The sequence below is a fragment of the Nannospalax galili genome, unplaced genomic scaffold (genome assembly GCF_000622305.1).
Source record: "Nannospalax galili isolate Female #2095 unplaced genomic scaffold, S.galili_v1.0 scaffold1025, whole genome shotgun sequence".
In the NCBI taxonomy this organism is placed as follows: domain Eukaryota; kingdom Metazoa; phylum Chordata; class Mammalia; order Rodentia; family Spalacidae; genus Nannospalax; species Nannospalax galili.
This window is the reverse complement of record NW_008353598.1, coordinates 1,032,036-1,042,358: the sequence shown is the minus strand read 5'-3', so window position 1 is coordinate 1,042,358 and position 10,323 is coordinate 1,032,036.

Genomic DNA, 10,323 nt, shown 5'->3' with positions numbered 1-10,323 from the left:
CCAGTGAGCCCAACTTCATAAAAACAGTACTACAGGACTATAAGACCCAGATTAATCCCAACTCATTAGTAGTAGGGGACTTCAATACCCCACTATCTCCATTAGATAGGTCAACAGGCCAGAGACTTAACAGAGAGACATCTGAATTAAACAAAACCATATATCAAATGGACTTAACAGATATTTACCGAGTATTCCACCCAAACACCAAAGAATATACTTTCTACTCAGCACCCCATGGAACTTTTTCCAAAATTGACCATATACTGTGCCACAAAACAAACCTCAACAAAATACAAAATTAATTGAAATAATTCCATGCATTCTATTGAACCACAATGCAATAAAGCTTAAAATCAAGAGCAAAAGAAGCTCAAGTGACTGCATGAAGTCATGGAGATTAAACATCACACTCCTGAATAATTAATTGTTCAAAGAAGAAATTAAGAAAGAAATAAAAGTATTCCTTAGATTAAATGAAAATGATAATGCAACACAACAAAACCTCTTGAACATGTTAAAAACAGTCCTATGAGGGAAGTTTATAGCTCTAAGTGCCTATATTAAAAAATCAGAAAAGTTGTTTATGGTACAACTCAAGATTCTGGAAAAGCAAGAACAAACCAAACCCAGAAGATGAGAAGAAATAATAAAAACCAGAGCAGAAATTAATGAAATAGAATTGAGGAAAACAATACAAAGAATTAATCAATCTAAGAGCCGATTCTTTGAAAAGATAAACGAGATAAACAGAATCTTAGCCCAGCTCACCAAAAGAAAGATAAATCCAAATCAACAAAATTAGAGATGAAAGAGGAAACATCACAACACAAATAAAGATTAAAAACATTATAAAGGAATGCAGTAAAAACCTGTATGCTATTAAATTAGAAAATCTAAAAGAAATGGATGAATTTCTAAATTCAATGGAACCACCAAAGTTAAACTGAAATGAGATCAATAACTTAGATCTATAACAAATAAGGAAATCAAAACAGTAATATAAAACCTCCTGTATAAAACTAGGCCAGGTCCAAATGAATTCATAGCAGGATTTTACCAGACTTTCAAAGATCTACAATCAATACTTCTTAAATTATTCAAAAAGATGGAGACAGAGAACTCCCAAACTTCTTCTATTAAGTTAGCATCACATTAATACCAAAACCAAGTAAAGACACAAACATAAAAAAACTATAGACCCAAATCTCTGATGAACATAGATGAAAAAATTCTCAGCAAAATACTCATAAATCATGTACCAATGCTTATCAAAAAGAACATCCACCATAATCAATTTGGCTTTGCTGCAGAGATGCAGGGATGCTTCCATATGTATAAATCACTAAATGTAATAAATCATATAAATAGTCTTAAAGACAAAAGTCACATGATCATCTCAGTAGCCATATAAAAGGCCTTTGACAAAATCCAACATGGATTAATGATAAAAGTCCTAGAAGAAATTGGACTGTAGAGAACATACTGCAACAAAATTAAGCCTATATACCAAAAACCCACAGCCAATATCATTCTAATGAAGAAAAACTTGAAGCATTCCCAGTAAAATTAAGAACCAGACAAGAGTATCCACAATCCCCATTCCTTCTCAATACAGTGATTCAAACTCTCGTTAGAGCAATAGGAAATTAAAAAGATATTAATTGGAAAAGGAAAGTCAAATTATCCCTCTTTGCAGATGACATTATACATAAGAGATTCAAATTCCACTAGAAAACTTTTAGAAATGATCAACACTTTCAGCAAAGTGGCAGGTTACAAAATCAATCAAGAAAAATCACTAGCCTTCTATCTACCAGCAATAACCAATCAGAGAAAGAGTTCGTAGAAACACTCACATTCACAATAGACTCCAAAAAATAAAATGTCTAGGAAAGACAGTAAATACTCCATAATGAAAACTTTAAATCTTTGCAGAAAAAGATTGAGGAAGACACAGGATATGGAAAGACTGGTAGAATTAATGCTGTGAAATTAATCATCCTAGCAAAAGCAATTTATAGATTCAGTATAATCCTAAACAAAATCCCCATTACATTCTTTACAGAAAATAGAAAAAAAATCCTAAAATTCATATTAACTCACAAAAGACCCTGGATAGTCAAAACAACCCTAAGAATAAAGAGCAATGCTGGGGACGATTGCCATACAAGATTTCAAACTACAGTACAGACCCAAAACAGCACGGCATTTGCAGAAAAAAAAAAAAAAAAGACATGTAGATCAATGGAACAAAATAGGAAATGAGTGAGAACATTTGTACAGGTGAGATTTTCTTGTACTGAAGCCCCAAGAACATACACTAGAGGAAAGCAGCATCTTCAACAAATGGTCCTGGGAAACCTGAATTTTCACATGTTGATGAATGAAATTAAACTCATATCTATCCCCCTACACAAAATTCAACCAAATCCAGGTGTGGTGGTACACGCCTTTAATCCCAGGACTTGGGAGGCAGAGGCAGGTGGAGATCTGTGAGTTCAAGACCAACCTGGTCTACATACAAGATCCAGACTAGCTGGGGCTACAGAGAGACCCTGTCTCAAAAATACAAAAAGAAAAAGAAAAAAAATTCAACTACTAATGGATCAAAGGCCCCAATGTGAAACCTGTCATGCCAAAATTGTTAGAAGAAAATATAGGCAGTACCCTACAAGATATGGGTGCAAGAAAGGACTTTCTAAATTGTACTTCAGTTGCTCAGGAGTTAAAGTAAAAAATTGACAAATGAGACCTCGTTACATTAAAAAGCTTCTGTACAGAAAAGGGAATGCCAACTGAGTGGAATGAAGATGATGCCCACAGAGGGGGAGAAAATCTGTACCAGCAACACATCTAACAGAGGGTTAGTATCCAGAGTATACAAAGAAATCAAAAAACAAAGAATCAAGAAAATAAATGACCCAATTAAAAAATGAGCTACAGATCTGAGCTGAGAGCTTTCAAAAGAAGAAATAAAGATGGCTAAGAAATATCTTTTAAAAAAGTGTTTAATATCCCTAGTAATTAGGGAAATGCAAATCAAAACTACTTTAAGATTTCATCTTACCCCAGTCTGAATGACTACGATCAAGAGAACAAATGACACCAAATGCTGGCAAGGAGGCAGAGAAAGGTGAACCCTCATTTATTGCTGGTGGGATTGCAAACTGGTGCTACCACTGTGGTAATCAGTGTGGCAAACTCTTAAAGAACTAAAAGGAGATCTATCATATGAACTGGTTGTACTACTTCTTGGCACACACATACCCAATGGACTCATCCTACCACTGAGATACTTGCTCAGCCATGTTTGTGGCTGCTCTTTTCACACTAGGTAGGAAATGGAAATAATCTAAATTTCCTTTACCCAATGAATGGATAATGAAAATATGACATATTTACAAAATGGAGTTCTAATCACTGGTAAAGAAAAACAAAATCATGAAATTTACAGGTAAATGGATGGAAGAAGAAACTGTCATACCAGGTAAAGTAACACAGACTCAGAAAAACAAGCAATATATGGTCTCTCTAGTTTGTGAATCTTAACTCCAAATCCTTAGATGTGAGTATATATCCTGATGGAACTTCAGGAGGCAGGAAAATGGAAAGGAATAATGGGGGTAAAGAGGAAGAAGGAGCCCAAGAGAGGCAGATAGTAGGAGAGAGATGTTATCAAGGGGAATATGGGGGAAATGTGGGTATTTTAACCAGGGAGGGGATAAGGAGGGTAATGAAGAAGAAGAAGAAGAAGAAGAAGAAGAAGAAGAAGAAGAAGAAGAAGAAGAAGAAGAAGAACAGGAAGAAGAAGAGGAAGAAGGGAAGGAGGAGGAGGAGGAAGAGGAGGAGGAGGAGGAGGAGGAGAAGTTGTTACTCAAAGTAGTCCAAGAAACTCCCAAAATAACACAGGCTCTTGCCAGTCTAATAAAAGACTAGAGGCAATAAAGTCTCCTAGAACTTGAAATAAGACCCTATGCTGAAGACAGGACATACTTTGGACAAAGAACTTGGAGCAATCAAGCTGGAACTGACCTGGAAGCCTCCTCCCTGAAGACTAGCTCCCATAGTTTCAGAAGATGTTATGCAAACTGCCAAGGAAGAAAACCAATGATCCCACCCAGCTGTAAATCTATGAACCACAACGACCCGCTCAACAAATAATTTCTACTGGTGCAGTAGTGACATTTTTATTGTTGGGATAATCAGCACCTTTCTAACTGGACTTAAGACCTACTCAATGGGAGGGAACTTATATATGGTAATGGGAGGGAACTTATATATGGTACTGTAAACATAGCCAAATACACATGGCTGGAGAAGTCACAGATAGCAGAGAAAAACTTCCTTTTGCCACACCCCTAGACCAACCTAATTACTGTATTATAAATACTTATCTTTACATTTACAAACAAGTGTACCTCTCACCACTCATCAAAGAAGCTTCTTTATGTAACATATGGAGACCATTACAAAGTTCCACAACTTGTCAAATACATAGAATAAGTGTTTGTGAGTTGCACAGCCCTAAGTGACGCATCTGTAATGCAACTTCTACACCTAAGGCTCAGGGAAAACAGTGGGCAGGGAGAATATTAATGCACCTCTCAATTCTCACCAGCAAAGTTTCCTCAAGAAACAGATGGCGATTAACCCGGAAAGCTGTAACTGGCCAAAGTACAGAGAATAGAAGACTGCAGATAACTTATGCCTGAATAGGACACCTATATCAAACCTCTGCCACCCAAGGCTCAGGGCCATTGTGGAAGAGGAGGCAGAAAGATTTTAAAAGCCAGAGGTGGTGGATGACCACAAGGAAACAGAGTTTTCCAGACAGCTGGGAAGTTACTCATATGAACTTATAGCAATGGTGACAGCATGCATAAGTCCCATGCAAGGTCAAGCCAGAAAAATTTTTAACATAGAAGTGAGGAAATGAATAAGAATCCCCAACTTCACCTGAGGAAATATTGACAACTGATAACTACTGGGTGAGGGAGAGTTGGTTTCTTTAAGATAGTGACTCTAGATTGATTAACTAGGCTCCAGTGAATGGACCACACTGAAGGATATTTGGGGACACAAACTGGACTCAATAAGCCTTGACATATGTAACAGAGTACATGAAATCTGACAGGGGGCCCTAATACAGTTGAAGATAGAGGAGGAAGTCTAAATGTGATCAAAATCAAAACATATTTTATAAAACTCACAAAAATTCAATAAAATATGAGAAAAACAAGCAAAGACACAATAAACAACAAAAGCACACTGGCTTATAACCTTACCATTGAAAAAAAACAAAACTTCATTTATTAAACCACAGTGAGAAGACTTGGAACACATTCTCTGTGAGTTTCTAAAGTTCGAACGATTTTATTTTTCAGTAATATGAATTCACTCTAGAAATTTATTGCAAAATCAAAGCCATTGCACAAAAGGTGAATATATGATGTTCATCACAGCATTTTTATAGTAGCAAAAATATTTAAAATAAACTAAATATGCATTTGGAGGATTGGTTAAATACATTGTATAGTTTCATTGTAAAAGATGCATGTAGTCATTTAAAAAGGATATTGTTAGTGTTTTGTCTTTTAGTAAGTTATATATTGCTGAATAAAAAAACCATCACAAACTAGTACAGATAGATTTTCCCCATGTTGTATGAAATACAAAGAATAAACATATACATAAATGCAGTTGTCTCTCAATAACTATAGGAAATTGGTTTCCAGATACTCACAGGTACCAAATTTTATAGATGCTGAAGTTTCTTCTATAAAATGATGCAGTCCCTTACCGGGCATGGTGGCACACACCTTTAATCCCAGCACTCGGGAGGCAGATGCAACTGGATCTCTGTGATTTCAAGGCCAGCCTGGTCTACATAGTGAGTCAGGACAGCTGGGGCTACAGAGAGACTCTGTCTCATAAAGACAAAAAAAAGAAAGATGCAGTCCATTGACTATGCACATTCTGTTCATACATTTCAAATCATACCCAGATTATTCTTGATACTTAATACAATATGAATACTGTTTTCATTGATATTTTAGGAAATTTACAGTAAAATGTCCATACATGTTTAGTACAGATACATTTTAAAAAATTTTTATTCACAGTTTGTTAAATTAAGGCTGAAGAATCTGCTGGATACAGAGGGCCAAATGTATATAACCAATATCACCAGTAAATGACTGTGATTTTTATTTTTTCTCTATATTTTCTTCCAATATTTAAAAAATGAGCATATTTATAGATTAATATGGGGTTCCAGATACGAAATGGGGGTGTAACTATGATTATGATATGTTGTATGAAGTGCACAAAAGTTCAATAAAAATATGTATTGAGGGGGAAAGTATGGGTTAGTTATTAATAGGAATTATAGGTCATAGGCACATAAACCACTGTGCAAATGTGGTCTATTTATGGAGTCTCCCTAAATCTCATAAGATCTTGTAAGATTACTTTTCCACACTTTTCCTCTGAATGTCTTTCTGGTTTTACCATTCCCTTCTTGAAATAGTGACCTTACACATTTGCTGTTCACTGATTGCCTTACCTGAGAAGCCTGATACAAATTCCCTAAATAGCTTAGAATAAAATAGTCAAACAGCAATTCATAGACAAAAATATCCTCAGCATTATTTTCTAAGAAAAATTACATTTCCTAAAATGGTATATTGTTTGTTTCAAGTTAAACACAGGACTCAGATCACACCATTAAACAACATCAGCCGTCTCCTCTTTGCAGTTGTCCGGCACAGTAAGGATCATATAGCTATTGATACTGTTCTATCAGTCTAAATAGTTAAAAAGATTGAGACTTGATCTCCAAAAACATGATATTTGAACAAATACAAGAACCTGCATCATTTTAAAAACACATATATAAACTAAGGTTACAGTAAACTAAGTGGTTTTACTTCACTTTTCCCATGACAAGCAGCAAAACTTTAGCCAAAAACTTTCAAAAGTTTACAAAGAACTGGTATTTGAGAAAACTTTGCCTTGAATAACTTCATACAAAACAAATTAATGAGGAAAGATTTGTAATAAATTAATATATTGAATTAGGTATAAACTCAAGGAGATTGCATTAAAATCTCATCTCACTCTATTAAAAATTCAATTAAATGAGGCAATCAGTAAGAACAAAAAGAGTTGCTTGATGTTTGATCTATTCTCCCTCATTATTAGGTTTCACTTTAACAGTTTGTTGACAGTGATTCTCTCCCAGCAGAACGAGCACTGGAACCATGAGTCAGCTTTGCAATCAACCTGGGGGAAAAAATAACCCTCAAATTACCATTTAACACATCTGCCTGTCCAGGTAATTGAATTCCTTCTTGAAAATACATCATTGGAGACATATTAGAAATAACAGGAGAAAGAATAAAGTTAATGAGTAGAAATGCTAAAAATACAGACTGAACAGCATGAAGCACAAGAAAATAATTTAGAAAGTTGCTATTTGTGAAATTTCTACTGCATTTCAACTTGACAATTAGTTCCCCAAAAGACTAGTTCCTTCTCATTTTTATTTTTCTACCACAGGCTGCAATTTAAAGAGGTGTGGTGTTCTTCCTGGGCCTGCTGACTTTAAGTGTCATATCCCAGGGTTTAGCCTATTACAAACACCCTGGTAATGGATCGACACACACTTTCAAATAGTCCACCCACCAACTCTCAGCTGGCTTGGCTCATTACAAAACTTCATAATCATTCTGCTAATGGACACAGAGCCTACCTTCATTCAAAGTGCCAGGAAAAACGCAATAGCACCTTGCTGATCTCTATTCAGCTCAGAAGGATCTTAGACTTCGTTGACAACTTGGAGTTAAGGATTTGTGCTGCATTGATCAGGCAGTGAACTTTGAGTATGCTTTCCCCAGCCCTTTGTAACTCCAAAGACTTTAAGACCCCATCCCTAACCAAAAAGTACATTCCTTTTAATGGCCATCTTAATCAACCTAGTTTCTGTAATTTAGTCAGTAAATTTCTGTAAAAGGATCCTGGAATATTTTGCAATATAGGCTACACTTGCTGATGTGCCTATATATAGTAGCTATGGAACAAATGCCTGTTAAATCAATATGTGGATAAAGAATAAATGTCTTTTGAGTAAATAAAATAAAAAGGGAAACATTAAAATGCCATTTTTTTGAAAGAGACATAGCAGCTGTTCTCACCCGAAGATGGTTCTGCCCTCCTCCATCCAGAATATGTTTCCAAGGACTGGGAACATTTTTGACGCCACAGTTGGGAAGGATGCTACCAGCATCTAGTGGGTAGAAGCCAGGAAGATTGTTAAAACATCCTATAATACAAAGGCTATCATCTGATTATCAAAAAATTATCCAACTAGAAATATCAATAAGGCCATGTGGGATGAGGAGCTCTGTCATGGAGACAGAAGACAGCAACCCAAGACAGAGAACACTGATACACCAATAACCCAGAATAGTCTTCAAGCGATTCATCATCCTCTCTTGAGATCTGTGGAGCAGGAAGACATGAACACAAGGAGGAAAGATGCCTGATATTATGGGACCTTCGCAGGTCACAGGGCTAGGAGAGTGAAATTAGAAAACACTACCTCCTCCCTGACATCAACACTCACATGCCTGTTGTTTGCAGCTGTAACATGCAAACACTGGGTTGAAGCTGCATTCCAAACCCCAGCTGTTTTACAAGTCCAGAGTTTATAGAAATACCTTGCTCAGTTTAACAACTACAGTCATTACCTTACAAAAATCAGAAGCCCAACTTCTCCCATCTTTCCCTCCTCATTATTCTCAACTTTTATGACAGCAAATAAGTCACAGTTAGAAGAAATAAGTCCCTGAGGCCAATGAGATGAGTCAGCCAGTAGAAATAACTGCCACCAAGCCTGACAACCTGAGTTCAATCATCAGGACCCACATGATGGAAGGAGAGAACCAATTTCAGAAGGCTGTTCTCTGACATCCACATGTGCACCTTCACACATACACACACACACACACACACTCAGAGAGAGAGAGAGAATAAATAAATAAATAAGTGTAATTTAAAAATAATACAAAAAGGAAATAAGCCCTGGTATAGTAGTAACGGATACTGACGATGTGCTATATATTCCAAAAGAAATATCTAGAAGAAGATTTTTAAATGTTTTCACCATAAGGAAATAATAAACGTCTGAGGGGATAAATAGTTTGTCCAGAGTTAAAATTACATGATATGTACATCATCAAAACACCACATGGTACCTTACAAGTTAGTAATAAATAATAAATAATCATGTAAAGAACTTTTGAATTATACAGGTAAATCCCTATCACTTCTACCTGCCACTTAAAGAAATACAGGATATCTTGTTTTACTCTTCTAATTCATAAACAAACTTTTCTTTGTCAACTTACAAAAAGACACATGTTTTCCAAAGACGTGGGTTTCAGTGTTACCCATATTCTATGCAAGAAATTAGGGGGAAATTAAAGCAAATATTTTCTTCAGTGTTTTCCCACTATTCCTGGTGCCATGTCCTCTATCCCCTCAAATGTTTCACTTGGCTTACAGAATTTTGTGTCATTTGCATGGTCCTCACCAGTATCCCTTTAGGCTCTGACCCTCCCCCTAGAGCCTCTAGCAAAAGTGAGCTATTCTACAGAATGTGCCTGAGTGGGTCCAGGCATCAGAAGGCATGATGAGAAAGGCTGATAGACTTCACATATTCCTTCTTACAAGTGTATTTATGTGTTAGCAGGTGATGGAGAGACTTGAAGGAAATCATCAATCATACATACCATGATTGCCATAATACTGGAGGGAAAATTTTGACATTAAAGGATACAATTAGCTTTTTGTTCGTGTTCAGATTATACAAAAACAGCAGATAGATAAGACTGGATCCAGTCACAGCTGCAAGGGGATTTCACAGTCTTGCTCCAGTGGAATGTAGGAACATCTGACAGAAGGATGCCCTGTATTGTTTTATTTTTTATGTTACGTTTCTACATTTACTTTGTGTGTGTGTGTGTGTGTGTGTGTGTGTGTGTGTGTGTGTGTGTAAGGACAACTTGTGGGAGTTCTCTTACCAGGCCTCAGATGCTCTGTGTTTTATGTAGCATTCCATAGTGAATATTAGAAATCCACACGGCTTTTTAAAAGTTCTTGTAAAATACATGATGTGGAAACACAAATACGCACAATAAGGAAGGCCTCTGAAATTAGGACCATCTCTTTGTGAACTGGCAGGTACAACTTTTCCTGAGATGGGAAGCCAGACATACAGTTCCTGCTTCTTCTATTTCCTCTGTTTCTCTCTCTCTC